At 41.8% G+C, this 25,815-nt stretch overlaps 1 long non-coding RNA gene across 1 annotated transcript in view; it reads left to right on the top strand.

Annotated features, from left to right (window-relative positions):
- The window catches only part of LOC141066293 (uncharacterized), a 73,641-nt gene that overhangs the window by 41,290 nt on the left and 6,536 nt on the right, over positions 1–25,815 (top strand). The window contains exon 2 of the long non-coding RNA XR_012226429.1: positions 2,097–2,152. This is a non-coding gene — a long non-coding RNA (uncharacterized lncRNA). The remainder of the gene's footprint in view (positions 1–2,096; positions 2,153–25,815) is intronic.

Raw genomic sequence — 25,815 nt, 5'->3', positions numbered from 1 at the left:
AGACTTCCTGTTTCTACATAGAGCTTAGAAGGTTTCAACTAGTCTGCTTTTAATCACGTGATGTCATAGACTTAATGAAGAAAAGAAAAATTAAATGAGTAGAAAAGCTAAATCAGAAATTGTAAGAAAACCATGCCATATAATATGATAATTGCGTTATATTAGGAAGATAAAAACTTTGACATGTGTGCTTCTTTAAAGTAAAATTTAGCTCAGAAGAACAGGCTGATTATGTCACAGTAATATTATAGGGGTAGTAAAATGAGAAGAGGGTGACTAAATGTATGAGTGACAGAGAACAATTAGGATTAATGCAGTTTAATAATTGTTTAGCTGGTTACCTTGGAAATAGCCACATTTTGCAGAAGAGCTGCCTGGACATGCCTAGCGAGACACTCATGTTTAAAGTTAGCTTGTGATGCAACACTTCACCTGCTAAAGAAGGAAAAACATCAGGTGTACTTTGTCTATAAGGAAGTACTACAGATTGTTTGACAAACTGTGTCTGAGGTGCCTGAAGAATTTGATGCTACTCTACTTGATTCAAGTAATATTTCTAGTCCATTGTAAATACCTTCAAAGGGGACCTGTATATAAATATCTATCTCTATATATAAAAGTGAATGTATGTATGTATGTATGTGTGTGTATGACCAACCAATCACGAAGCATCTTTCGTTTTACCAAAGCTGTTTAAAAGAAGCTGAGCTGTGATTGGTTTCAATGAGCAACAGTTTTCCTTGCAACCAATCACTAAGCATCTCTCATTTCACAAGAGCTTGTTAAAAGTAGCTGAGCTGTGATTGGTTGCTATAAGCAAGTTTTCCCACTTGACAACACCTCAGCAGGCACTGACATGGTGGGAGAAATCTAGCATCTTCAGGAACTTAAGCTCCCAGCCATTGTCTGCCCCCCTGAAAGGAGCAGAGAGCACATGATAGAAATGAATCCCCCCTCCCTGCCCATATCCCCATCACATATCCTCCATCCCATAGGCACATCATCCCTCTTAAAAGGACCATTGGTATGGAAGTCAGAGCAAATCCATCCAAGGCTTTGGTTTTGACCCCAGGCCTCTCTTAAAGGGATCCCTGGTATGGAAGTTAGGACCGTTCCACTCAGCTCTGTGGTTCTGACCCCAGGGTCTCTTAAAGGGATCATTGGTATGGAAGTTAGGGCAAATCCACTCTGCGCTTTGGTACTGACCCAGGCCTCTCTTAAAGGGATCTCCGGTATGGAAGATAGGGCAAATCCATCCAGCGCTTTGGTTCTGACCCCAGGCCTCTCTTAAAGGAATCCTCGGTATGGAAGTTAGGGCAATTCCACTCAACGTTCTGGTTCTGACCCCAGGTTCTCTTAAAGGGATCCCCGGTATGGAAGTCAGGGCAATTACCTTCAAATGCTCTGGTACTGACCCCAGGCTCTCTTAAAGGGATCCCCTGTATGGAAGTTAGGACCGTTCCACTCAGCAATGTGGTTCTGACCCCAGGATTCTATTAAAGGGATCATTGGTATGCAAGTCAGGGCAATTCCACTCAGCACTCTGGTTCTGACCCCAGGCCCCTCTTAAAGGGATCCCTGGTATGGAAGTGATGGCAAATCCACTCTGCACTCTGGTACTGACCCCAGGCCTCTCTTAAAGGGATCTCAGGTATGGAGGTTAGGGTAAATTCCTCAGCACTCTGATTCTCACCCCAGGCCTCTCTTAAAGGTATCCCTGGTATGGAAGTCAGGACAATAGCCACTCAGCGCTCCAGTTCTGACCCCAGGCTGATGGGATGATGTGGGATAATAGGGGTAGTAGTCCGATGGCTCTGGGAGATGGGATGATGTGGGATATTAAGGGTAGTAGTGCGGCGGCTCTGATGGGATGATGTGGGATATTAGGGGTAGTAGTCCGGCGGCTGTGACAGGGTGATGTGGAATATTTAGGGCTGATAGCCAGAAATGTGTAAGAATGTGACTCTGTTTTACCTATTTGTGGATATATCTACACGTTTTTATGATGGTGTGAAATAAAGAAGAATTGTTTTTGATTATTCAGCTGTGTGATCCGATAACTTTTTTTTTTCCTCTCATTGTGATCCGACGATCAGACGGAATTTTTTGGATCGCTGCTGGCAAATTCAAGGCTACCAGGCACATTGACACGGTGAGGCATTCCGTTTTTCCCTGTATTTTTTCTGATGTGGGATATTAGGCTAGTAACACATTTGCGTTTGGATGCACAGCGGATGCTCACTGTGAAGCTCCGCCCCCTGTCGCGCCTCTTCCGGTCAGCTCCGCCTATGGGCGCATGCCGCTGCATGTGGCCTGCATACCCTATCTTTAGCATTGGGTATGCAGGCCGTGCGCAGGTATGCGTTTGCCGCCACATGCGTCGTTTTGACGGTGCGACGACCGCACCAAAATGCAATACGTTGCATTTGGCGCAGGTCACCGCACCTTCAAAGCGGTGCATGCGGCGGCAAAAACATACCTGCACACGGCCTGCATACCCAATGCTAAAGATAGGGTACGCAGGCCGCATGCAGTGGCATGTGCCCATAGGCGGAGCTGACAGGAGGAGGCGCGGCAGGGGGCAGAGCTTCACGGTGAGCGTCCTTTGCGCCTCCAATTGCAAATGTGAAACAAGCCTTAGTGGTAGTAGTCTGGTGGCTCTGGCTGATGGGATGATATGGGATATTATAGTGAATGTGGCTATGAGGAGTGAGCAGGGCTATATACTCAGCTTTATATACTATATATAGATATAATCATTATAATTTGTTATAACTAACCGTAGTTAGTTACTATGCCAGGACAGCAGGGAGCTCTTCAGCTAGTATTAAATTATATGCATTCCTCAATTTGTTACAAACTTTATTTTCATTGAAAGAAACTCTGTTCCTCTGCTATTAACCCTGTTATTTTCAGCTCTAGTCACACACACTCTCAAGATTGTGCTGTTTTCTTTAGGCAACTTTAGGCATCTCTTCTATATCATATGCGGCTTTCTACTGCTTTCTAGTTCTGAAGGAAACACAGAGAGGACAAAGCATCTGGAATAGGCACTGCAGAAAAAGTGGCAGTACAGAGGATACAGAAGACAGAACACTGTAGCTGCTTCTGCTTGCTGTGTCTGTTCTAGATTCTGGGTTCTTCTGTGTCACCTCCTTCAGATAGCAGGACAAGGAGAATTAAAGGAGTACTCCAGGATTATCATAAAAGTTTGCAGTCACTGTGTGCAATCACTGCATGCTGCGAGGATTCTCTGGTGCCAGTGACGAGATCAAGCGAACACGTGACCGAGAGTATGTGATACGAACACTTCCTGCCATATTCTGACTACAGGTATGCAGCTTTGTTCATGCAATTGAATTAAGCAAGATTGCACACGTCCAGTCAGAATGTGACTAGAAGTTTGCATATTGCATACTTGCGATCATATGACTGCTTGGTCTTGTTGCCAACACTGGAGAATCTTCACCTTCACTGAAACTCCACTCTGTCTCCATTGCCACCAGATTGTCTTTTCTAAGCAGAGGCCCAAGGCGATTAAAAGAGAGTTTATCCTTTCACCTACCAAGATTCTTGTTCTTAGTAAACATTTCTCTTTAAAGTACATTTTTAGTCTCTCAATATTGGGACAGTCCTTTTGAAGTGCGAAAAAGCATTTTCTTTCTACTTATAGAGCTGTACGAGGGTTTGATTATTGTGGAGTGAGTTGAACTTTTTATAGGAACCAATTTGACAGCTTTCTATTCTGATGTTTTAGGAGGCAGAATAAACAAAAAGCATCAGTTGGTTTTATTTTTTTGGCCATTCACCATGTGGGAAAGTGATAAGACAATTCTTTTTCTTTTGTGTCAGTACAATTACAGAAATTCTAGATTTACGTGTGCATGGAAAGTATTCAGACCCATTTAAATTTTTCACTCTTTGCTTCATTGCAGCCATTTGGTAAATTCAAAAAAGTTCATTTTTTTCTCATTAATGTACACTCTGCACCCCATCTTGACTGAAAAAAACAAATGTAGAAATTTTTGCAAAATTATATAAAAAAGAAAAACAGAAATATCACATGGTCATAAGTATTCATAGTTCAGACCCTTTGCTCAGTATTGATTAGAAGCACCCTTTTGTGCTAATACAGCCCTGAGTCTTCTTGGGAATGATGCAACAAGTTTTTTACACCTGGATTTGGGGATCCTGTGCCATTCTTCCTTGCAGATTCTCTCCAGTTTCATCAGGTTGGATGGTGAACGTTTGTGGACAGCCATTTTCAGGTCTCTCCAGAGATGCTCAATTGGGTCTAGGTCAGGGCTCTGGCTGGGCCAGTCAAGATTGGTCACAGAGTTGTTCTGAAGCCACTCATTTGTTATTTTAGCTGTGTGCTTAGGGTCATTGTCTTGTTGGAAGGTGAACCTTCGGGCAAGTCTGAGGTCCAGAGCACTTTGGAAGAGGTTTTCATTCAGGATATCTTATCTCTGTACTTGTCTGCATTAATGTTTTGTACAATGGCAACCAGTTGCCTTGTCCCTACAGTTGAAAAACACCCCCATAGCATGATGCTGCCACCACAATGTTTCACTGTTAGGATTGTATTGGGTAGGTGATGAGCAGTGCCTGGTTTTCTCCACATATACCAACATAGTAAGATAGATAGCAAGGCCAAAAAAAGACATTAATCCATCCAGTTCAGCCTATATTACGTAAGAAAAGATCTACCTCATTCTAAAGAACCTAATAACTGTAAGATACAATATTGTTAGGCTCCTGGAAGACATCCAGGCCTCTATTGAACCCCTTGACTGAGTTCGCCATCACCACCTCCTCAGGCAAGATATTCCAGATTCTCACTGCCCTAACAGTAAAGAGTCTTTTTCTATGTTGGTGGAAAAACCTTATTTTCTCCAGATGCAGAGAATGCCCCCTTGTGACCATCACTTTCCTTGGTAAAACAGATCCTCGGAGAGATATTTGTATTGTCTCCTTATATACTTATACATGATTATTAGATCGCCCCTCAGTCAGCTTTTTTCTAGACTAAATAATCCTAATTTTACTAATCTCTCTGGGTATTGTAGTTCCCCCATCCCCCTTATTAATTTTGTTGCCCTTCTTTGCACTTGCTCTAGTTCCATTATATCCTTCCTGAGCACCGGTGACCAAAAATGTACTAAGTACTCCGCGTGCAGTCTAACCAGGGATTTGTACAGAGGCAGTATAATGCTCTTATCATGTGTATCCAGACCTCTTTTAAAGCACCCCATGATCCTGTTGGCCTTGGTAGCCGCTGCCTGGCACCGGCTGCTCCAGGTAAGTTTATCATTAACTAGGATCCCCAAGTCCTTCTCCATGTCAGATTTACCCAGTGGTTTCCCATTCAGTGTATAATGGTGATATTGATTCCTTCTTCCCATGTGTATAACCTTACATTTATCATTGTAAAACCGCATCTGCCACCTTTTGGGCCAAGTTTCCAACTTATCCAAATCCATCTGTAGCAGAATACTATTGTCTCATGTATTGACTGCTTTAGATAGTTTTGTATCAGCTGCAAATATTGATATTTTACTGTGTAAACCTATCAGATCGTCATGTTGAAGAGAATTGGTCCCAACATCGACCCCTGCGGTATGCCACTGGTCACAGCGACCCAGTTAGAGAATATACCATTTATAACCACCCTCTGCTTTCTATTACTAAGCCAATTACTTACCCATTTACACACATTTTCCCCCAGACCCAGCATTCTCATTTTGTGTACCAACCTCTTGTGCAGCACGGTATCAAATGCATTGGAAAAATCAAGATATACCACGTCCAATGACTCACCTTGTTCCAGTCTATAGCTAACCTCTACATAAAAACTGATTAGATTGGTTTGACAGGAGCAATTCCTCATAAACACATGCTGATATGGAGTTAAACAGTTATTCTCATTGAGATAATCCAAACTAATAATAATAATAATCTTTATTTATATGGTGCCAACATATTCCGCAGCGCTTTACAGTTTAACAGTTTCAAAACACAAGTCTTAAGTAACAACGTTAACAATACAATAATTATATCAAAATAAGATGACCTTGCTCGTGAGAGCTTACAATCTACAATGAGGTGGGGGAGATACAAAGTACAGGTGCTATGAATGGGTCACCGAGGAGAAAAAAGCAAAACAAGCTAAGTCACAGAAAACCAGAGAGGTTGGTAACTATGCAGATTGCAGATCCCTGATCCTACCACACAACTAGCAGCAGCCGTGGAGCGTACCTACGATGTTCGTAGACGCTTCACCACAGCTGGAGGACTAAATAAGCCTGAAGCATGAAAAGGGGAAAACTAACTGCCCCAGAGCAGACCCCAAAGGAATAGATAGCCCCCACACATGTATTGACGGTGAAACAAGATTAAGGCACAAACACAGTCAGGAAAATAGGCTGAGCAAATGATGGGGCCCAAACTAACTAGAAAGGAAAGGAAAGACACTGTCTGCAACCTGCAAAAAACCCTACAAAAATAATGTCCAACACTTCTGATAGCAAAATTAACCCTGAAGTCACTAGACTTCTCCCACTATATCAGCACTCTGAAATATTCTGAGACAGAGCAAAAAGAGACCAAACTAGTAAGGGATAAAAAGCAAATTGGCAAAATACTGATAAATAAGAGTGGAAATTCAGCACAGCCCCTAGCCGGGGCTGGCTGACCACACAAAAAACTGAATAGAAATAGACCAACAAAATCAAGTGTGAACATTAGCAGAAAAACTTAGCTTTAGATGACTGGAACAGAGCTGAAATCCAAGAGCTGACAAGCCAGAAGGAATCACCAGCAACTGAATAGGGCGTTGGCTGTCTTAAATCCAATCTGAGACTCCTGAGGTCCAATCGTCATCCTCATTCTCAGGTGGCAGATCTCCACCGATCAAATCAGCCTCACTACCTCCTGTTACCACCAGAGGGAGTCTGGATGGAGAACTCACAACTGGTGAACCAGAGAATGAACTCACAACAGTACCCCCCTTAAGGAGGGGTCACCGAACCCTCATCCACGCCACCAGGCCGATCAGGATGGGCCCGGTGAAAAGCACGAACCAATCTATTGGCATGAATATCGGAGGCAGAGACCCAAGAATTATCCTCCTGACCATAACCCTTCCATTTGACCAAATACTGGAGTCTCCGTCTAACCAAACGAGAATCCAATATTTTCTCTACCTCATATTCCACATTGCCTTCAACCAACACAGGGTCAGGAGGTGCTGCCATAGGAACCACTGGCTCAACAAACCTCTTCAACAGAGATTTGTGAAATACGTTATGGATCTTGATCATAACTGGAAGTGCCAATCGAAACGAAACAGGATTAAGAATTTCCAAAATCTTATAAGGACCAATAAATCTTGGCTTAAATTTAGGAGATGCAACCTTCATAGGAATATTCTTAGACGACAACCAAACCATATCACCCACTTTAAACCGGGGACCAATGGTCCTATGCCTGTTGGAAAATCGCTGGGCCTTTTCCTGAGAGAGTGACAACTTATCCACCACTTGGTCCCATATCTGCTGCATTCTCTTAACCACAGTATCCACACCTGGTCAGGACGAAGATTCCACTTGCCCTGAAGAGAATCGAGGATTAAACCCAAAATTACAGAAAAAGGGTAACATCAAAGTGGCAGAACTAGCTCTATTGTTCAGTGCGTATTCGGCCAAGGGCAAAAATGAGACCCAATCATCCTGATCAGCAGATATAAAACATCTCAAATAAGACTCCAAGGTCTGGTTTGTTCTCTCAGTCCATTGGTCTGGGGATGAAACGCGGAGGAGAAGGATAACTGAAATCCCAGATTGGAACAAAAGGCTTTCCAGAATCTGGAAACAAACTGGACTCCTCTGTTGGACACAATGTTCTCAGGAATCCCATGTAACCGAACCACCTGTTGTAAAAACAAGGGCACCAACTTAGCGGAAGATGGCAACTTTGGGAGTGGTACAAGATGGACCATCTTCGAAAATCTATCACAAATCACCCAGATAACAGTCATTCTCTGAGAGACAGGAAGATCAGAAATAAAATCCATTGAGATATGGGTCCATGGCCTCTTGGGCACCGGCAAGGGCATCAGCAACCCACCAGAACGAGAACAGGGTTTAGACCAAGAACAAGTCCCACAGGACTGTACAAAATTCCTGACATCACGAGATAAGGCAGGCCACCAAAAGGACTGACTCACCAAATCTCTGGTATCAAAAATACCTGGATGACCAGCCAATGCGGAGCAATGAAATTCAGACATCACTCTCTTTCTCCACTGGTCAGGAACATACAATTTTCCCATAGGGCAATGCTCAGGTTTATCCTCCTGAAATTCCTCCAGGGCGCGTCTCAAATAGGGCGAAATGGCAGAAAGAACTACCCCCTCACCTAGGATGGTAGTAGTCTCGGTCAAACTAAGAGAATCGGCAAAGAAACTCCTAGAAAGGGCGTCTGCCTTAACATTTTTAGTGCCTGGAAGAAAAGAGACCACAAAATTTAAACGCGTGAAAAACAAGGCCCTTCTATCCTGTCTAGGATTCAAGCGTTTGGCCAACTCCGGATAAATCAAATTCTTGTGATCGGTGAGGACCACAACTTGATGTCTAGCTCCCTCCAACCAATGTCTCCACTCCTCAAATGCCCACTTCATGGCCAACAATTCCCGATTCCCCACGTCATAGTTGCGTTCAGATGGGGAGAACTTTCGAGAAAAGAAGGCACAGGGATTCATCTTAGAAGTCACAGGGTCTTTTTGGGACAAAACAGCTCCTGCACCAATCTCAGATGCATCTACCTCCACCTGAAATGGAAGTGAGACATCAGGTTGCCGTAAAACTGGAGCTGAAGTAAATCTCTGCTTAAGCTCCTGAAATGCTGAGATAGCCTCAGGAGACCAGTTCAGCACATCAGCGCCCATCTTGGTCAGATCAGTCATTGGTTTGACAATACCAAAAAAATTACCTATAAATTTACGATAGAAATTAGCAAAACCCAAAAACTTCTGGAGGGCCTTCAAAGAAGTAGGCTGAACCCAATCATAAATGGCCTGTACCTTGGCTGGGTCCATTTCAATAGTCGATGGAGATAAGATAAATCCCAAAAATGAAATCCTCTGTACACCAAAGAGGCATTTCGATCCCTTAATAAACAGGGAATTCTCCCTCAAAATCCGGAACACAGTCCGGACGTGTTCCACATGAGAATCCCAATCACTAGAAAAGATCAAAATATCATCCAGATAGATGATCAAAAACTTATCCACAAAGTCACGGAAAATATCATTCATAAAGGACTGGAAGACAGAAGGGGCATTAGTGAGCCCAAAAGGCATCACCAGGTACTCAAAATGTCCCTCCGGAGTATTAAACGCCGTCTTCCATTCATTCCCATGCTTGATGCGAATAAGATTATACGCCCCCCTGAGGTCAAGCTTAGTAAACCAGCAGGCACTCTTAACTCTGGAGAATAAATTAGACATCAGGGGTAACGGGTACTGATATTTAACCGCTTCCCGACCGCCCACAGTAGATAAACATTGGTGCTTGCTGGGCTTTGTGCAGCGCCGACGTTTATCTACTGTCGGCGGTTTTGTGCCCCCCGGGACCCCCACATACCTTATAACACGGGGATCCCGGTGCACAATGCATGCTGGGACCCCCGACGTCATCGAGACCTGATTGGTTCAGGTCCTGATGACGTCAGCGTCACAGCAGCCAATGAGAGCGCTCGCTGGGAAAGCTGCTTGTTTTCCGGCGATCTCACTCATTGTAACGCGACTTCTCCTCTGATCTCACACTGACAGATGATCAGAGGTGAAGCAGCGTTACTGTGTGACTAGATCACTGCCTGCCACAGCTGATCGCTGCCTGGCACAGCTGTGCCAGGCAGCGATCTTGTCACACAGTAACGCTGCTTCTCCTCTGATCATCTGTCATTGTGAGATCAGAGGAGAAGTCACGTTATTATGTGCCAGGCAGCGATCTTGTCACAAAGTAACGCTGCTTCTCCTCTGATCATCTGTCAGTGTGAGATCAGAGGAGAAGTGGCATTACTATGAGTCAGATCGCAGGGCAGCGATCTTGTCACAAAAAGAAAAAAAAGGAAAGAAAAAAAAAGCAGGTACACAGGTTAGGGCTAGGGTTAGGGCTAGGGTTAAGGCTAGGGCTAGGGTTAGGGCTAGGGTTAGGGCTAGGGCTGGGATTAAGGTTATGGGTGTGTTGGTGTTAGGTTTGTGGTTAGGGTTATGGTTAGGGCTGAGATTAGGGTTAGGGGTGTGTTGGGGTTAGGGTTGGAATTAGAATTGGGGATTTCCACTGTTTAGGTACATTAGGGGCTCTGTAAATGCAATATGATGCCCGCAGACCATTCCATCAAAGTCTGCATTTCAGAACGTCACTACTTCCCTTCCGAGCCCCATCGTGTGCCCAAACAGTAGTTTTCTCCCACATATGGGGTACCAGCATACTCAGGATAAATTGGACAATAACTCTTAGGGTCCAATTTCTCCTGTTACCCTTGTGAAAATAAATATTGGGGGCTAAAAGATCATTTTTGTGGAAAAAAAATGATTTTTTTATTTTCACGGCTCTACATTATAAACTTTAGTGAAAACACTTGGGGGTTCAAAGTGCTCACCACACATCTAGATAAGTTCCTTGGGGGGTCTAGTTTCCAAAATGAGGTCACATGTGGGGGGCTTCCACTGTTTAGGTACATCAGGGGCTCTGCAAACGCGACATGACACCCGCAGACCATTCCATCAAAGTCTGCATTTCAGAACGTCACTACTTCCCTTCCGAGCCCCACCGTGTGCCCAAACAGTAGTTTTCTCCCACATATAGGGTACCAGCGTACTCAGGACAAATTGGACAACAACTCTTAGGGTCCAATTTCTCCTGTTACCCTTGTGAAAATAAAAATTGGAGGCTAAAAGATCATTTTTGTGGAAAAAAATGATTTTTTTTATTTTCACGGCTCTACATTATAAACTTTAGTGAAACACTTGGGGGTTCAAAGTGCTCACCACACATCTAGATAAGTCCCTTGGGGGGGTCTAATTTCCAAAATGGGATCACTTGTGGGGGGTTTTCACTGTTTAGGTACATCAGGGGCTCTGCAAACGCGACATGACACCCGCAGACCATTCCATCAAAGTCTGCATACTAGAACATCACTACATCCCTTCCGAGCACCACCATGTGCCCAAACAGTAGATTTCTTCAACATATGGGGTACCAGTGTACTCAGAACAAATTGGACAACTTTTGGGGTCCAATTTCTCCTGTTACCCTTGTGAAAATAAGAAATTGGGGACTAAAAGATCATTTTATGGAAAAAAATGATTTTTTATTTTCATGGCTCTACGTTATAAACTTCTATGAAGCACTTGGGGGTTCAAAGTCTTCACGACACATCTGGATATGTTCTTTAAGGGGTCTAGTTTCCAAAATGGGGTCACATGTGGGGGGTTTCCACTGTTTAGGTACATCAGGGGCTCTCCAAATGCGACATGGCATCCGATCTCAATTCCAGCCAATTCTGCATTGAAAAAGTCAAACGGCACTCCTTCCGTTCTGAGCTCTGCCGTGTGCTCAAACAGTGGTTTAGCCCCACATACGGGGTATTGGCGTATTCGGGAGAAATTGCACAAAAAAATTTGTGGTTCATTTTCTCTTTTTACACTTGTGAAAATAAAAAAAATGGTTCCGAAGTATAATGTTTGTGAAAAAAAGTTAAATGCTTATTTTTTCCTTCCATTTTCCATTCATTCAAGTGAAGCACCTGAACGGTTAATAAACTTCTTGAATGTGGTTTTGAGTACATTGAGAGGTGCAGTTTTTAGAATGGTGTCACTTTTGGGTATTTTCTGTCATTTTGACCCCCAAACTCACTTCAAATGTGAGGTGGTCCCTAAAAAAAATTTTGTTGTAAAAATGAGAAATCGCTGGTCAAATTTAACCCTTATAACGTCCTAAAAAAAAAATTATGTTTCCAAAATTGTGCAGATGTAAAGTAGACATGTGGGAAATGTTATTTATTAACTATTTTCTGCGATATCACTCTCTGATTTAAAGGCATAAAAATTAAAAGTTTGAAAATTGCAAAATTTTCTAAATTTTCGCAAAATTTTGATTTTTTTTAACAAATAAGCGCAGATTATATCTAAGAAATTTTACCACCATCATGAAGTACAATATGTCATGAGAAAACAATGTCAGAATCAGTAGAATCCGATGAAGCGTTCTAGAGTTATGACCTCATAAAATGACACTGGTCAGAATTGAAAAAATTGGCCCGGTCACGAAGGCAAAAACAGGCTCGGGTGCGAAGGGGTTAACTCTCATCTTGTTAAGGGAACGATAATCAATGCACGGTCTTAATGAACCATCTTTCTTGGCCACAAAAAAACCCCAGCACCTAAAGGTGACGAGGATGGTCTAATATGACCCTTCTCCAATGACTCCTTAATATAGGATCGCATAGCATCATGTTCGGGTACTGATAAGTTGAAAAGCCGACCCTTGGGAAATTTACACCCAGGCATCAACTCAATTGCACAGACATAACTCTTATGAGGAGGCAAAGATGCAGACTTGCTCTCACTAAATACATCAGAAAAATCGGCTAGATAATCAGGAATATCATGAGACTGAGGAGAGGTGGAGAAAACAGGAGAGTCCCTAAGAACACACTGACAACCCCAACTCACCACAGACCCAGATTTCCAATCCAAAACTGGATTATGAGTTTGCAACCAAGGAAACCCCAGAAGAATAGTATCATGCAAATTATGCAGCACCAAAAATGTACAATTTTCTTGGTGGTCTGGGGCAACTCGCATTGTCACCTGGGTCCAAAACTGAGGTTTATTCTCCACCAAAGGAGTAGCATCAATACCCCTCAAAGGAATAGGCGTCCACAGAGGCGTCATGGAAAAATACAACGTTTAGCAAAATCCAAATCCATCAGATTCAACGCTGCTCCTGAATCCACCAAAGCCTTCGTGGAAAACGTGGATAAGGAGCAGATCAGAGTAATTGCCAAAAGAAACTTAGGTTGTATACTGCCCACAGCAAATGTGTGTGCAAAAAGTTTCTCTCATTTTGGGCAGACAGAAATAGTATGAGAGACGTCTCCACAGAAAAAACACAGCTTCTTACGCCTTCTAAACTCCTGACATTGCACCCTATACAAAACCTCATCACATTGCATAAGTTCAGATGTTTGTTCAAAAGGTTACAGCGCCTCCCGTGTAGTTTTACGTTCACGTATACACCGATCAATTTGAATGGCTAATGACATAGAATCATCCAGACCAGAGGGAACAGGAAATCCAACCATAACATCTTTTATGGTCTCTGATAAACCCTTCCGAAAGAGAGCTGCCAATGCATTCCAGTAAGGACAACCCACTTTTGGAATTTTTGACAGTATAGCTCTGCAGAATCCTGACCCTGGTTTAATGCCAACAGGGTTCTCTCAGCTTGATCAACAGCATTAGGCTCATCATACAACAACCCCAAGGCTTGAAAAAATGCATCCACATTAGTCAGAATAGGATTTTCAGGTGTCAGAGAAAAAGACCAATCCTGGGGATTGCCGCGCAGCAAGGAGATGACAATTTTAACCTGCTGCACAGAGCTCCCCGATGAGTTAGGCTTCAAGGCCAGAAATAATTTACAATTATTCTTAAAATTCAGATATTTAGACCCATCCCCAGAAAACACATCAGGAGTAGGGATCTTAGGTTCAGCAGCATGTGACTGAATGAGGTAGGTGGAAATTCCCTGCACTTCAGCAGACAGCTGCTCCAGAAGATCAGACAATTGCTTAATCTCCATTAGGAAAAAGAAAAAAAATCCTCCTACGGCCCCAGAGAAAAAGAGGAAAAAATATATAAAAAAAAAATTCTGACACTTTTTTTTAACATTTTTTTCCTGCTTTTGAGTACTCTAGAATCTGCGGTATGGCTGGTAATTCTGTTATGAATGGGTCACCGAGGAGAAAAATGCAAAACAAGCTAAGTCACAGAAAACCAGAGAGGTTGGTAACTATGCAGATTGCAGATCCCTGATCCTACCACACAACTAGCAGCAGCCGTGGAGCGTACCTACGGTATTCCTAGATGCTTTGTCACAGCCGGAGGACTAAATAAGCCTGAAGCATGAAAAGAAGAAAACTAACTGCCCCAGAGCAGACCCCAAAGGAATAGATAGCCCCCACACATGTATTGACGGTGAAACAAGATGAAGGCACAAATACAGGCAGGAAAATAGGCTGAGCAAACGATGGGGCCCAAACTAACTAGAAAGGAAAGGAAAGACACTGTCTGCAACCTGCAAAAAACTCTACAAAAATAATGTCCAACACTTCTGATAGCAAAATTAACCCTGAAGTCACTAGACTTCTCCCATTATATCAGCACTCTGAAATATTCTGAGACAGAGCAAAAAGAGACAAAAGTAGGAAGGGACAAAAAGCAAATTGACAAAATACTGATAAATAAGAGTGGAAATTCAGCACAGCCCCTAGCCGGGGCTGGCTGACCACACAAAAAACTGAATAGACCAACAAAATCAAGTGTGAACATTAGCAGAAAAACTTAGCTTTAGATGACTGGAACAGAGCTGAAAACCAAGAGCTGACAAGCCAGAAGGAATCACCAGCAACTGAATAGGGCATTGGCTGTCTTAAATCCAATCCGAGACTCCTGAGGTCCAATCGTCATCCTCATTCTCAGGTGGCAGATCTCCACCGATCAAATCAGCCTCACTACCTCCTGTTACCACCAGAGGGAGTCTGGAAGGAGAACTCACAACTTGGTGAACCAGAGAGTGAACTCACAACATACAGGTGTGTATTTACAATGGTGTATTTACAATGATGGTCAAGCCATCTTGAGGGAGTGAGGAATGGATGGAGATAGTGAATGGGCTACAAATGCACACTTACACATAGAATGACTTTGATTATTGAACATGATAGGCCGCTCTGAACAAATGTGTTTTGAGGGAGCGCCTGAAACTATGCAAATTGTGGATAGTCCTAATTTCTGGGGGTAGAGCATTACAGAGGATTAGCGCAGCGCGGAAGAAGTCTTGGAGTTGGGAGTGGGAGGTGCAGATTAGTGAAGAGGCTAGTCGAAAGTCGTTTGCAGAGCGCAGCGGTCGGTTAGGTTGATAGACAGAAATGAGGGAGGAGATGAAGGAGGGTGCTGCACTGTGGAGAGCTTTGTGGGTGAGAACAAGTACTTTGAATTGGATCCTATAATGAATGGGCAGTCAATGTAAGGACTTGCCAAGAGCGGACGTGTCTGAGTACCGATTAGCCAGATAGATGACCCTGGCTGCTGCATTAAGTATGGACTGGAGAGGGGCTAGTCGAGTAACGGGGAGGCCAATTAATAGAGCGTTGCAGTAATCCAGGTGGGAGTGGATCAATGCTATGGTGAGGGTTTTTGTTGTTTCCATGGTGAGAAAAGGGCGGATTCTAGAGATTTTCTTTAGGTGTAATTGGCAAGAGCGGGCAAGAGATTGTATATGGGATGTGAAGGAGAGATTGGTGTCAAACATTACACCCAGACAGCGTGCCTGCTGCCGGGGTGTTATTGTGGTGTCACCCACGGAAAGGGAAATGTCATATTTAGAGAGGTTAGTAGACGGCGGGAGCAGAAGAAGGTCAGTTTTGAGAGGTTGAGTTTCAGATAGAGAGCAGACATGATGTTGGAGACTGTGGACAGACAGTCACTGGCGTTCTGTAGTAAAGCGGGGGAATGACGTATATAGTTGTGTGTCATCAGCATAAATATGGTACTGAAAGCCAAATCTATTGATGGTCTGTCCAATTGGGGCCATGTAGAGAGAGAAGAGAAGGGGGCCAAGGACTGAGCCCTGAGGTACCCCAACAATGAGAGGAAGAGGAGATGACGTGGAGCCAGAGAACAAAACACTGAAGAAGCGGTCAGAAAGATAGGAAGAGAACCAGGAGAGAGCAGTGTCCTTAATGCCTAGTGACTGGAGCCTAGAGAGTAGGAGATGGTGGTCAACAGTGTCGAAAGCTGCAGATAGGTCAAGAAGATTGAGCAGAGAGTGGTCACTGTTATGTTTTGCTGTCAGAAGGTCATTGGTCACTTTGATGAGTGCAGTTTCAGTCAAATGTAGGGGGTGGAAGCCGGACTGTGAAGGATCTAGAAGGGAGTGAGTGGAGAGGTAACGGGTAAGGCGGGAGTAAATTAGGAGCTCCAAAATTTAGAGATGAAGGGGAGTTTGCAGACTGGTCTGTAGTTGTTTGTGAAGGATGGGTCGAAAGTGGGTTTCTTTAGTAATGGAGTAACGATGGCATGTTTGAAGGAGAATGGGAAAATGCCCAAGGAGAGGTTAAAGATTGCAGTTAGGTGAGTTATGACGACTGGAGAGAGAGACTAGAGGAGATGTGAGGGAATGGGGTTAGTAGTGCATGTGGTCAGACGAGAGGAATAAAGGAGTCTGGAGACTTCTTCTTCTGTGATGGGATCAAATGTGGAAAGTGAGCCGGAGAGATGCAGGAAGGGATGGGAGTCACAGTGCTTGGTGGTTGGGAGCAGATTTCCTGATGGATATTATCTATTTTTTCTGTAAAGTGGGAGGCCAGGTCATCAGCACAAATGTCTGTGATAGGGGCTTGTGCTTTTGGCCTGAGGAGGGAGTGAAAAGTGTCAAAAGGTTTCTTGGGGTTGTTGGCTAGTGAGATCAGGGTGGTGAAGTAGGTCTGTTTGGCGAGGTGAAGGACAGCGTTATAGGTTCTTAACATAAATGTGAAGTGTATGAAGTCTTCTGGTGGGCGGGTTTTTCTCCATAGGCGTTCAGCACTCCTAGAGCATCGCTGGAGAAGTTGAGGTTGCGATGTGAGCCAGCTCTGTTTTACTCTGTGCTTGGAGGTTCTGAGAGTGAGGGGAGCTACTTGGTCAAGGGTGCTTCTAAGAGTGTCATTGTAGTGATGAACAGCCAGATCAGGACAGGAGAAAGAGGAGATTGGGGACAGTGATGAATGTAGGGAGTCTGAAAGTGTCTGAGGGTTAATGGCTTGTAGATTTCTGACTGTGTGGTAGGAGTGAGCTGGGGTGGGCGAGGATTTGTGAGCATGAAGGAGAATGTTGTGGTCAGAGAGTGGAAGCGGTGAGTTATTTAGGTGGGAGATTGAACAGAGCCGGACAAAGACCAGATCAAGGGTATTACCGTCCTTGTGTGTCTCAGAGGTTGAAAGCGAGAGGCCTAGAGAGGTGGTTAGTGATAGAAGCTGGGATGCAAATGTGGAAGAAGGGCTGTTAATGGGGATGTTGAAGTCTCTCAGGATAAGAGTTGGTAGTTCTGAGGACATGAAGTGCGACAGCCAGGCTTAAGAGTGGTCAATGAAGTGGGTGGGTGAGCCTGGGGCCGGTATATGACCGCTACTCTGAGGGACAGGGGACGGTAGAGCCTGATGGTCTGGACCTAAAAAGAAGGGAATGAGAGTGATGGAACTGGGGGGATGACCTGGAAAGTGCATTGCGCGGACAGGAGTATGCCGTCTCCACCACCATGTCTGTTTGTGGGTCTCGGGGAATAAGAGAATTGTAAGTATGGTAAGCCACCATAGGAAATGGCAGCAGGAGATACAGTGTCAGAATCCTGAATCAAGTTTCAGTGAGGGCCAACAGATTAAGAGAGTTGTTCAGAAAGTAGTTGTGCAGGAAAGGAAGCTTGTTACAAACAGACCGTGGATTCCAGAGGGCACAATTAAAAGATGGAGATGAGGGAGTGCAAGTAATAGTAATAAGATTATTATGGTTTCGATATGAGATAGGGTAGGGGTTGGGGGATGGTGGACCAGGGTTGGGGGAGATATCACCTGAAATCAGTAGGAGTAGGAAGATAAAGAGCAAATTGTTGTTGGAATTGTAAGTAGTTTTTTTGTGCGATGGGTTTGGGCAAGATGGGCTGAGGTTTCTCAGGAAGGTGAGGAGTGCATGGAACCTGTACATGGGAGAGGGAAGTATAGAGGGGCTGATGTGTATGAGTCATAATGGAGGGGGGATGGGGTGGTGAATGTGGATGGCAAGGGAGCACAGGATAGAAGTAAAGCACATGGTTAAAGTGGAAAGCAAAGTGAGGGTTACCTGACTCCTGCCATGATTAACGGCCATGGATAACTGACGTTTGCTTGATGCTAGCTTCTGTGATGCTTTGCTTATGGGATGCTTGCGTGCTGCACCCCTGTTGTGAATTCACATTCTGGTCTGCCTCTGGTTGCTGGTGAGGGTGGTGGAGCTGGTTGTATTGACAGAGAAGTCGTGAGTTCTCTTTCCGGGCTCCCTCTGGTGTTTGCAGGAGGTAATGAAGCTGATCTAATTAACATAGACCTGCCACCTGATAATGAGGACGACGATTGGACATCTGGAGTCTTTGACTGGATTTAAGACATCCGACTCCCTCTATCTCTGCTGGTGATTTTTCCTGCCTCCTGAGGTCTTAGTTTCCAGTTCAGTCGCTGCATTCTCAAGCTAAGTGTTCTTTGCTATTGTTCCCATTTGATTTGGTTTTGTTTAGTCAGTTTTTTGTGGTCAGCCAGCCCCGGCTGGGGCTGTGCTGAATTTCCATTCTTATGTTACTGTTTGTGCCAGTTTGCTTTTAGTCCCTTATTAGATTGGCCTCTTTTTGCTCTGTTTTCAGAATATGCCAGAGTGCTGATATAGTGGGTGAAGTCTAGTGACTTCAGGGTTTTTTTTGCTATCAGAAGAGTTGGACATTTTTGCAGGGTTTTTTGGCGTGATTGCAGACAGTATCTTTCCTTTCCTTTCTAGTTAGTGTAGGCCCCATCGTTTGCTCAGCCTAATTTCCTACCTGTGTTTGTGTTTTCATCTTGTCTCACCGACAATATATGTTTGGGGGCTATCTATTTCTTTGGGGTCTGCTCTGGGGCAGTTTAGATTTCCCCTTTTCTTGCTTTAGGCTTATTTTGTCCTCCGGCTGTGTCGAGGCATCTAGAATCATCGTAGGTACGCTCCACGGCTACTGCTAGCTGTGTGGATAGGATCAGGGGTCTGCAATCCACTTAGTTACCAACCTCTCTGGTTTTCTGTGGCTTAGCTTGGTCTTGTTTTCCTCCTCAGTGACCCAATCATAACACACCCCACACTTGCATGCTTCCCCTTTGGAACTGCTAAATATATAGGCCACACTACAGGGTCAGGAGAGAGGGATTGTGGGAGCTGGTTTGGGATAATTTGGCAGCTGGGGCCAGCACACCAGGGGTTGGTTAGATGATCAAACGCACTAGACCAGAATAACATCCCTCAGAATAATAATAATAATCTTTATTTATATAGCGCCAACATATTCTGCAGTGCTTTACAATTTAACAGTTTCAAAACACAAGTCATAAGCAACAAAATTAACAATACAATAATTAAAGCAAAATAAGACGACCCTGCTCATGAGAGCTTACAATCTACAAAGAAACCACTGGAGCAATAGGTGGAGGAGGACATGACTTGGGGATGGGTGGACCTTTACTCCTGCAGCTTTTTTTTTGGTATAGTGGTGTAGATTTTAAGCACGAGTGATGTTGCTTTCAGAGAAGCACAGCATGTATGTGCCTGGTGAGTTACTGTGAGGAGGGTGAGGCTTATATAGAACAGGAAATCTGTGTCTCTCCCTCTTTCTTACACAGGATGAAAAGGAGGAAGCAAGACTGCAGTTTCACATTACAGATGATAGGCGCACATTCACCTTAGACATCGTGTACTAGTGTAGTATCAGCTCCTACAACTCCTACAGCCAAAAGTTTTACCATAACCAGATTTCCCGCATCATGTTCCCACATGCTTTATGCATCCATTAGCCCTCTGTGTCTGTACTGTTACACACTTAACATTATGGCTGGTCCATACAATCAGGGCAACTGTTACCACCCACCTTTCATGTCTACCTCTTTCCTCATAGACTGTAAGCTTGCGAGCAGGGCCCTCTTTCCTCTTGGTATTTGTTATAATCTATGTGATTATTGTTATGCTGTAATGTCTATTGTCTGTTGTGGTGCTAATAAAAATATGGATATCTTATAGCCTAGATATTGTAATATATTGCTTATATGCTTTGATATAGTGTGGTCATTAGACCAAGGGTAGAAAGTATTGCAAATATGAAATATGGTTGTTTGAATCCAAACACTATATTGCAATATACTAGGGTGTAATATCATTAATGCTGGACTTTGATACTGAGACACAAAGCGTTTGCTCTGTGTCAATACCGTAAGACAAGAAATTGTTCTGTGGTCTTTGTTTTCCAATAATTTTTATTAAGGTATTTCAAATTTAACAAACATAGGAAAAAAGGGTATGGGAAATGGGATACAGAAGGAAAGGGAAGGGAAAAGAAAATACAATAGGAAACTCAATGAGTGATCATTTATAGCCATTACTCCATAAGCATCTTAAAGCTAAAAGCTAAGAATATAACTAAAACTTAACATCTGAAGTCTTAAATCTAAAATAAACAGAAGAAAAGAAAAATAAGATCCTATCTGGATTCATCAGTGACAACAAAACTAGTTTTTTGTAAGAAAAGTTTTATTCCATACTTCCCACTTTTTATTATATTTGTCCAAGAAGTTATTATGTAGAGCAAAGTGTCTTTCTAATGCGCTATGTATCAGAAGATTGTGAAAAATATCTTCGAATTTTGGTATATCAGTTTTTTTCCAGTGTGCTGCTATTGAGTTTTTAACTACTAGTAAAATATGTACTATCATTAATGTATCTGAAAAGTCTAAATTTTCTAGATCTAATAAAAGAAGAGCCATACTAGGGGAAATAACCAATTTCCTTCCCAAAAAGGTGTTTATATGAACAGATACTTCCTTCCATAGACTCTTAACATTAGGGCATTCCCAAAATATGTGATATATGTTTCCCACCATTCCACACTCTCTCCAACATAAGTTGGAGTTACCTGGATTTATAAAATTCAGCCTCGAAGGGGTATAATACCATCTCACAAACATTTTGTAGTAAGACTCTTGTAGTGTCATTGAGATTGTTGCTATGTAAGAAAACTTCAAGGCATCTTGCCATTGTTCCAGTGTGGGTGTAATGTTTAATTCTGACTCCCATCGTTTCATATATGCGCTCTTTAGTATAAACGTGTCTTTATTGAAAATGTTATATATGTTCTTTAAGCTCCAAACGTTCTTTTTCTCTATGTTTCCCAAGTATAAAGATATAATGTCCAAATTTAGTGGCTTAATTTGGGAGAATTTTTTAATGTATCTTTTTAGAATGGTGAAAAAGAGAAATTCTGAGGAGGGAAGATTAAATTTTGTTTTAATCTCACTAAAGGAAAGGAAGGTACCATTGTATATAATCTCCTATTTTTTTAATATTACATGTAGTCCAAATTTCTGGAATAGTACACTTGTAAAAGATAGATATTAAGTTTAGTGGAAAATTACACATTTGTCTCACTTTGTTCCAATTTCTCCCTGGTCTAATAAAACTTTTCCAAGCCAAGAGTATGGCTTGGAATATGGGATGAGAAGGCAAACTTGGTTGGGAACCCAATACATTAGCAAAGAAAATATTGTGGAATATGTCATTATTACTTTGACTTTCTTCCAAGGCGATCCACGCAGGTGTTGTATTACGACTAAACCAATAAACGCTAGCTTTAATCAGTAAGGCTTGGTAATAAGCTGTTACATTCGGTAGCCCCAGACCTCCATTTTTTTTACTTTTATAAAGGATGTTCGACGCAATTCTTGATTTTTTGCCATCCCAAACAAATGAGTTTATTAATTTTTGAATTTTTGGCAATTGCGCTGAAGGAATGTATACTGGAAGGATCCTAAACAAATACAATATCTTAGGTAAAACAAATGACTTGACAGCCAATATTTTCCCGAACAAGGAAAAACCAATACGTTTAAAATTTACAAAATCTGTGGTGACATTGTGAATTAAGTTGTTAAGATTAATTGAGATAGTTGAATGTAATTTGTTTGTCAGCTTCATCCCCAAATATCCAACTTCCTCCTCCTTGCACGAAAATTTTGAGAGAGTTCCTAAACGTTCCACTTCTTGAGGATTTAAGTTAAAGGGTAAAATCTTTGATTTTGAATGATTTATTTTAAAATAAGATATATTTGAGAATAGCTTTAAATCTGATGACAATGCTGTGATAGAAATCTCTGGGTTTAAGAGTGTCAGCACTATATCGTCCGCAAACAGACTGATTTTAAATGTGCGTTGAGGAGTTTCAAGGCCAAAGATGTTAGGATTAGATCTGATTTTTTCTGCCAGGGGTTCTATTGCCAAAACAAATAAAAGTGGAGAAAGGGGACACCCCTGCCTTGTACCATTTGAAATAGGAAATGACTTTGATAAATGATTATTCGTGTATACTTTTGCACAAGGCTCTGAATACAAGGCCATAACTGAAGTAATTAAGTGATCATTAAATCCAAATTTCAATAATGCTTTCTTTAGATACGCCCAATCTAGCCTATCAAAGGCTTTTTCAGCATCTAGCATAACTAGAACTGAAGGATCTGTAGAAAATTTAGTAGCGGTAATTATATTCATGATCCTTCTAGTCCCGTCAGCAGCTTGACGACCTTCTACAAAGCCAATTTGATCGTCTTTTATTAAAAAAGGTAGAACCTTTTTAAGTCTTTCAGCCCATATTTTTGAGTACAGCTTTGCATCCCCATTAATGAGTGAAATTGGACTGTAGCTCTGAACCTTGTCAGGGTTTCCCTTCTCCTTAGGTATCATAACAATCGTAGCTTCTAACATTTCCTTTGGAAAGGAGCCCTGACAGGTAGCCAAGTTAAATATGTTTTCCAGATAAGGAGCTAGGATAGTTTGAAAGGTCTTATAATATTCATTGGTAATCCCGTCAGGCCCCGGTGATTTCTGGGCTTTAAGTTTATTAATCGCATCAAATATTTCTTCTGTTGATATGGGTCTGTTTATATGTTCCAACTCTAAAGGATCAATTCGGGGGAGATCTAATTTGTCTAAGAATGTATCTATCAATTTAACATCTGGTTGTGCTATTTCAGCGTCCGAAGCTAAATTGTATAAGCCTTGAAAAAACTCTGCAAAGGCGTTTGCAATATCCCGAGGATGAGTCTTAACATTTCCGTTGTTGTCTTTGATTTTAACTATTCTCTTATTAATTCTCTCTTGTTTGAATATTTTCATCATATATGCAGTTGGTTTGTTAATAGATGAGTAAAATTTAAATTTTGAATTTTTGATAACTGCATCATAATCCGAAATGATTGCAGTTCTTAATTCCTGCCTTAATTTCAGTATTTCCGAGTGAACACTCGAGGATGGAACCGGCAAACTGTTTTGAAACTCTTCTTTCAGCTTTATCTGAGACTGTAAATTTGTGATTGTCTGTCTTTTTATCCTTTTTGATTTGGACGAAAGTTGAATCAAATGGCCTCTCAGGACCGCCTTGTGAGTGTTCCAAAGAACGAACGGATTTATATGACCAACGTCATTTTCTTTAAAATAGTTAGAGATTGTATTTGAAATTATTTCCTTATATTCGGGATTTTTAAATAAAGTGGAGTTAGCTTTCCAGAGAAACATGTTTTCTGAATAGAATCCCAATTCAAACTCCGCCAGCACAGGGACATGATCTGATATAGATTTGCCCAAGATACTAATTTTTTTGAATTTAGAAATAGCAAAAACATCTGTCAATATTAGGTCTATTCTCGATGATGTTTTGTGCATGTCCGAATAGTGCGTGTATTCACACGAAGAAGTATTCAGACAGCGATAAATGTCAAAGAGTTCATTAGAAATTAACCATTTACTAAGAGAAGGTGCTTTATGGCGTACTGGTGATGAAGAATCCATTGTACTATCAGGGACTATATTAAAGTCTCCTGCGAACATAAGCATCCCTTTCTTAACTTTATTGATCTTATCCATTAATCTATTTAGATATGAAATGGTCTTTATATTTGGAGCGTATACATTAATTATTGTGCAAAGTTTATGATTGAGTTGACATATGAGGATATGATATCTCCCTTGTGGATCTGTGATTTCTTCTATTAATTCAAATGGAATATTATTTTTTATAAGTGTAATGACCCCGGCCTTCTTTTTCCCTTTCAGGGATTGAAACATATGTGGAAATTTCTTATTTTGAAAGAACGGATGACTTTCCCTAGTAAACTTGACTTCTTGTAGACATACAATGTCCGCTTTGCTATATTCTATCTCACTCCAAAGTGTATGCCTTTTATAAGGGATATTTAGGCCCCTAACGTTGAAAGACAAAATTTTAAGCTTCATGTTTATGTCGCTGTGAAATAAAGTAGGAAGTGGAACAAATCCAAATAAGACTCCTAACTACAGCACTGTAAATACCAAGTGATAGAAATAAGACTTCAGTAAGTCTGTGTAACAAACAACAATAAAAAAAAGAGAGAAAAATAAAAAATCAAAAAGTAAACTCGAATGAGTTCCCCTGGAGGAATCCAACCTAGAAGGATTCTCACCTGGTTTGGGGTTATATGAAAAAAAAAGTGGTTCAACTCCTACCCTTACACCTAATATTTCTATTAATCCTTCTAATTTTTAAGCATTATAAACATTCCAAATAATGAAAGTGAAACCCGGTACTTCTTGACAATAAGTTCAGCCAATGTCATCCTGGAATGATTGGACGAAAAGCATTGCTTCTTCTGGTGTAAAAAAAGGGATTGTCTTCCCCCTATACCACACCAAAAGTTTAGCAGGATAACCCCATCTATATGAAATGCCAAGATCTTTTATTTTTGTATTTACTTCTCTAAAAGATTTTCTGAACTCCATGGTTGCCTTGGAGAAATCTCCAAAAACTCTTATGTTGGTATAAGGATCTGGAAAGTTTCCCTTGTCTCTGATATAGTGTAACATTTTTTCCTTTGTTTCAAAATAATGCATATGGAGGATAGTATCCCTCGGCTTATCGACAGACAAGCCTCTAGGACGCGGAATACGGTGGATTCTGTCAATCCTGAATTCAAAATCTGGAAGATCAGGTAGAGCCTTTTTAAATATAGTTTTCGTGTAGTTGGAAAGCTCATCTTGTGAGATTTTCAGGGATACCTCTTATTTTAAGATTATTCCTCCTACTCCTATCCTCCATCAATTTAGTTTTCAATGTCTGTATTTCCATTTTCAATTCAGAATTCTGTTTAAGCAAAGTATCCGTTTTATTTTCAACAACTAAGATCCTGTTTTCATTCTGTTCTATTCTCATAGTGATTTTGTCACTTACTTCATCCATTTTCTTATTCTGAGCTTCAAATCCCAAAGCCATAGAGTCACTAAGCATTTTACAAAATCTAGCCATAGAGCCTTCTGTCACTACCTTTTCAGAGGCTAAAAATATATCTAGATCAGTGGGAGCTAGCCCTTGTTTTAAAGGTTGAGGAGATGAAGGTCGATCTTTTTTAGTACGTTGTCTAGTTGGACTACCGTCAGGTGAAGAGCATTCTGAGTTGTTTCCAGATTCGGCTGGTGTTGAACTTTCAAGTTCTTTTCTTTTTGTGGATTTGGAAGTATCCATTGCATCAGAGTTAACCTCTTTAATTGTGGGCACCTGAATAGGATGATTAGGCTCTAGTCCTTTACCTTCTATATCCTATTTTGGTGGTTTACTCTGAGCTGTTGTAGGTACCTGACTAGCCTGTGGATCCCTTTTTAATGGAGACCTTGATTTCATAGGACTTAATATGTTGGGGGAGTCTTCCCTG

The sequence above is a fragment of the Dendrobates tinctorius genome, unplaced genomic scaffold, assembly GCF_039654945.1.
Source record: "Dendrobates tinctorius isolate UK_male_01 unplaced genomic scaffold, ASM3965494v1 ptg000012l, whole genome shotgun sequence".
NCBI classification, from domain to species: Eukaryota; Metazoa; Chordata; class Amphibia; order Anura; family Dendrobatidae; genus Dendrobates; species Dendrobates tinctorius.
The sequence above is the reverse complement of the archived record's forward strand: the minus strand, read 5'-3'. Positions and strand labels throughout refer to the sequence as shown.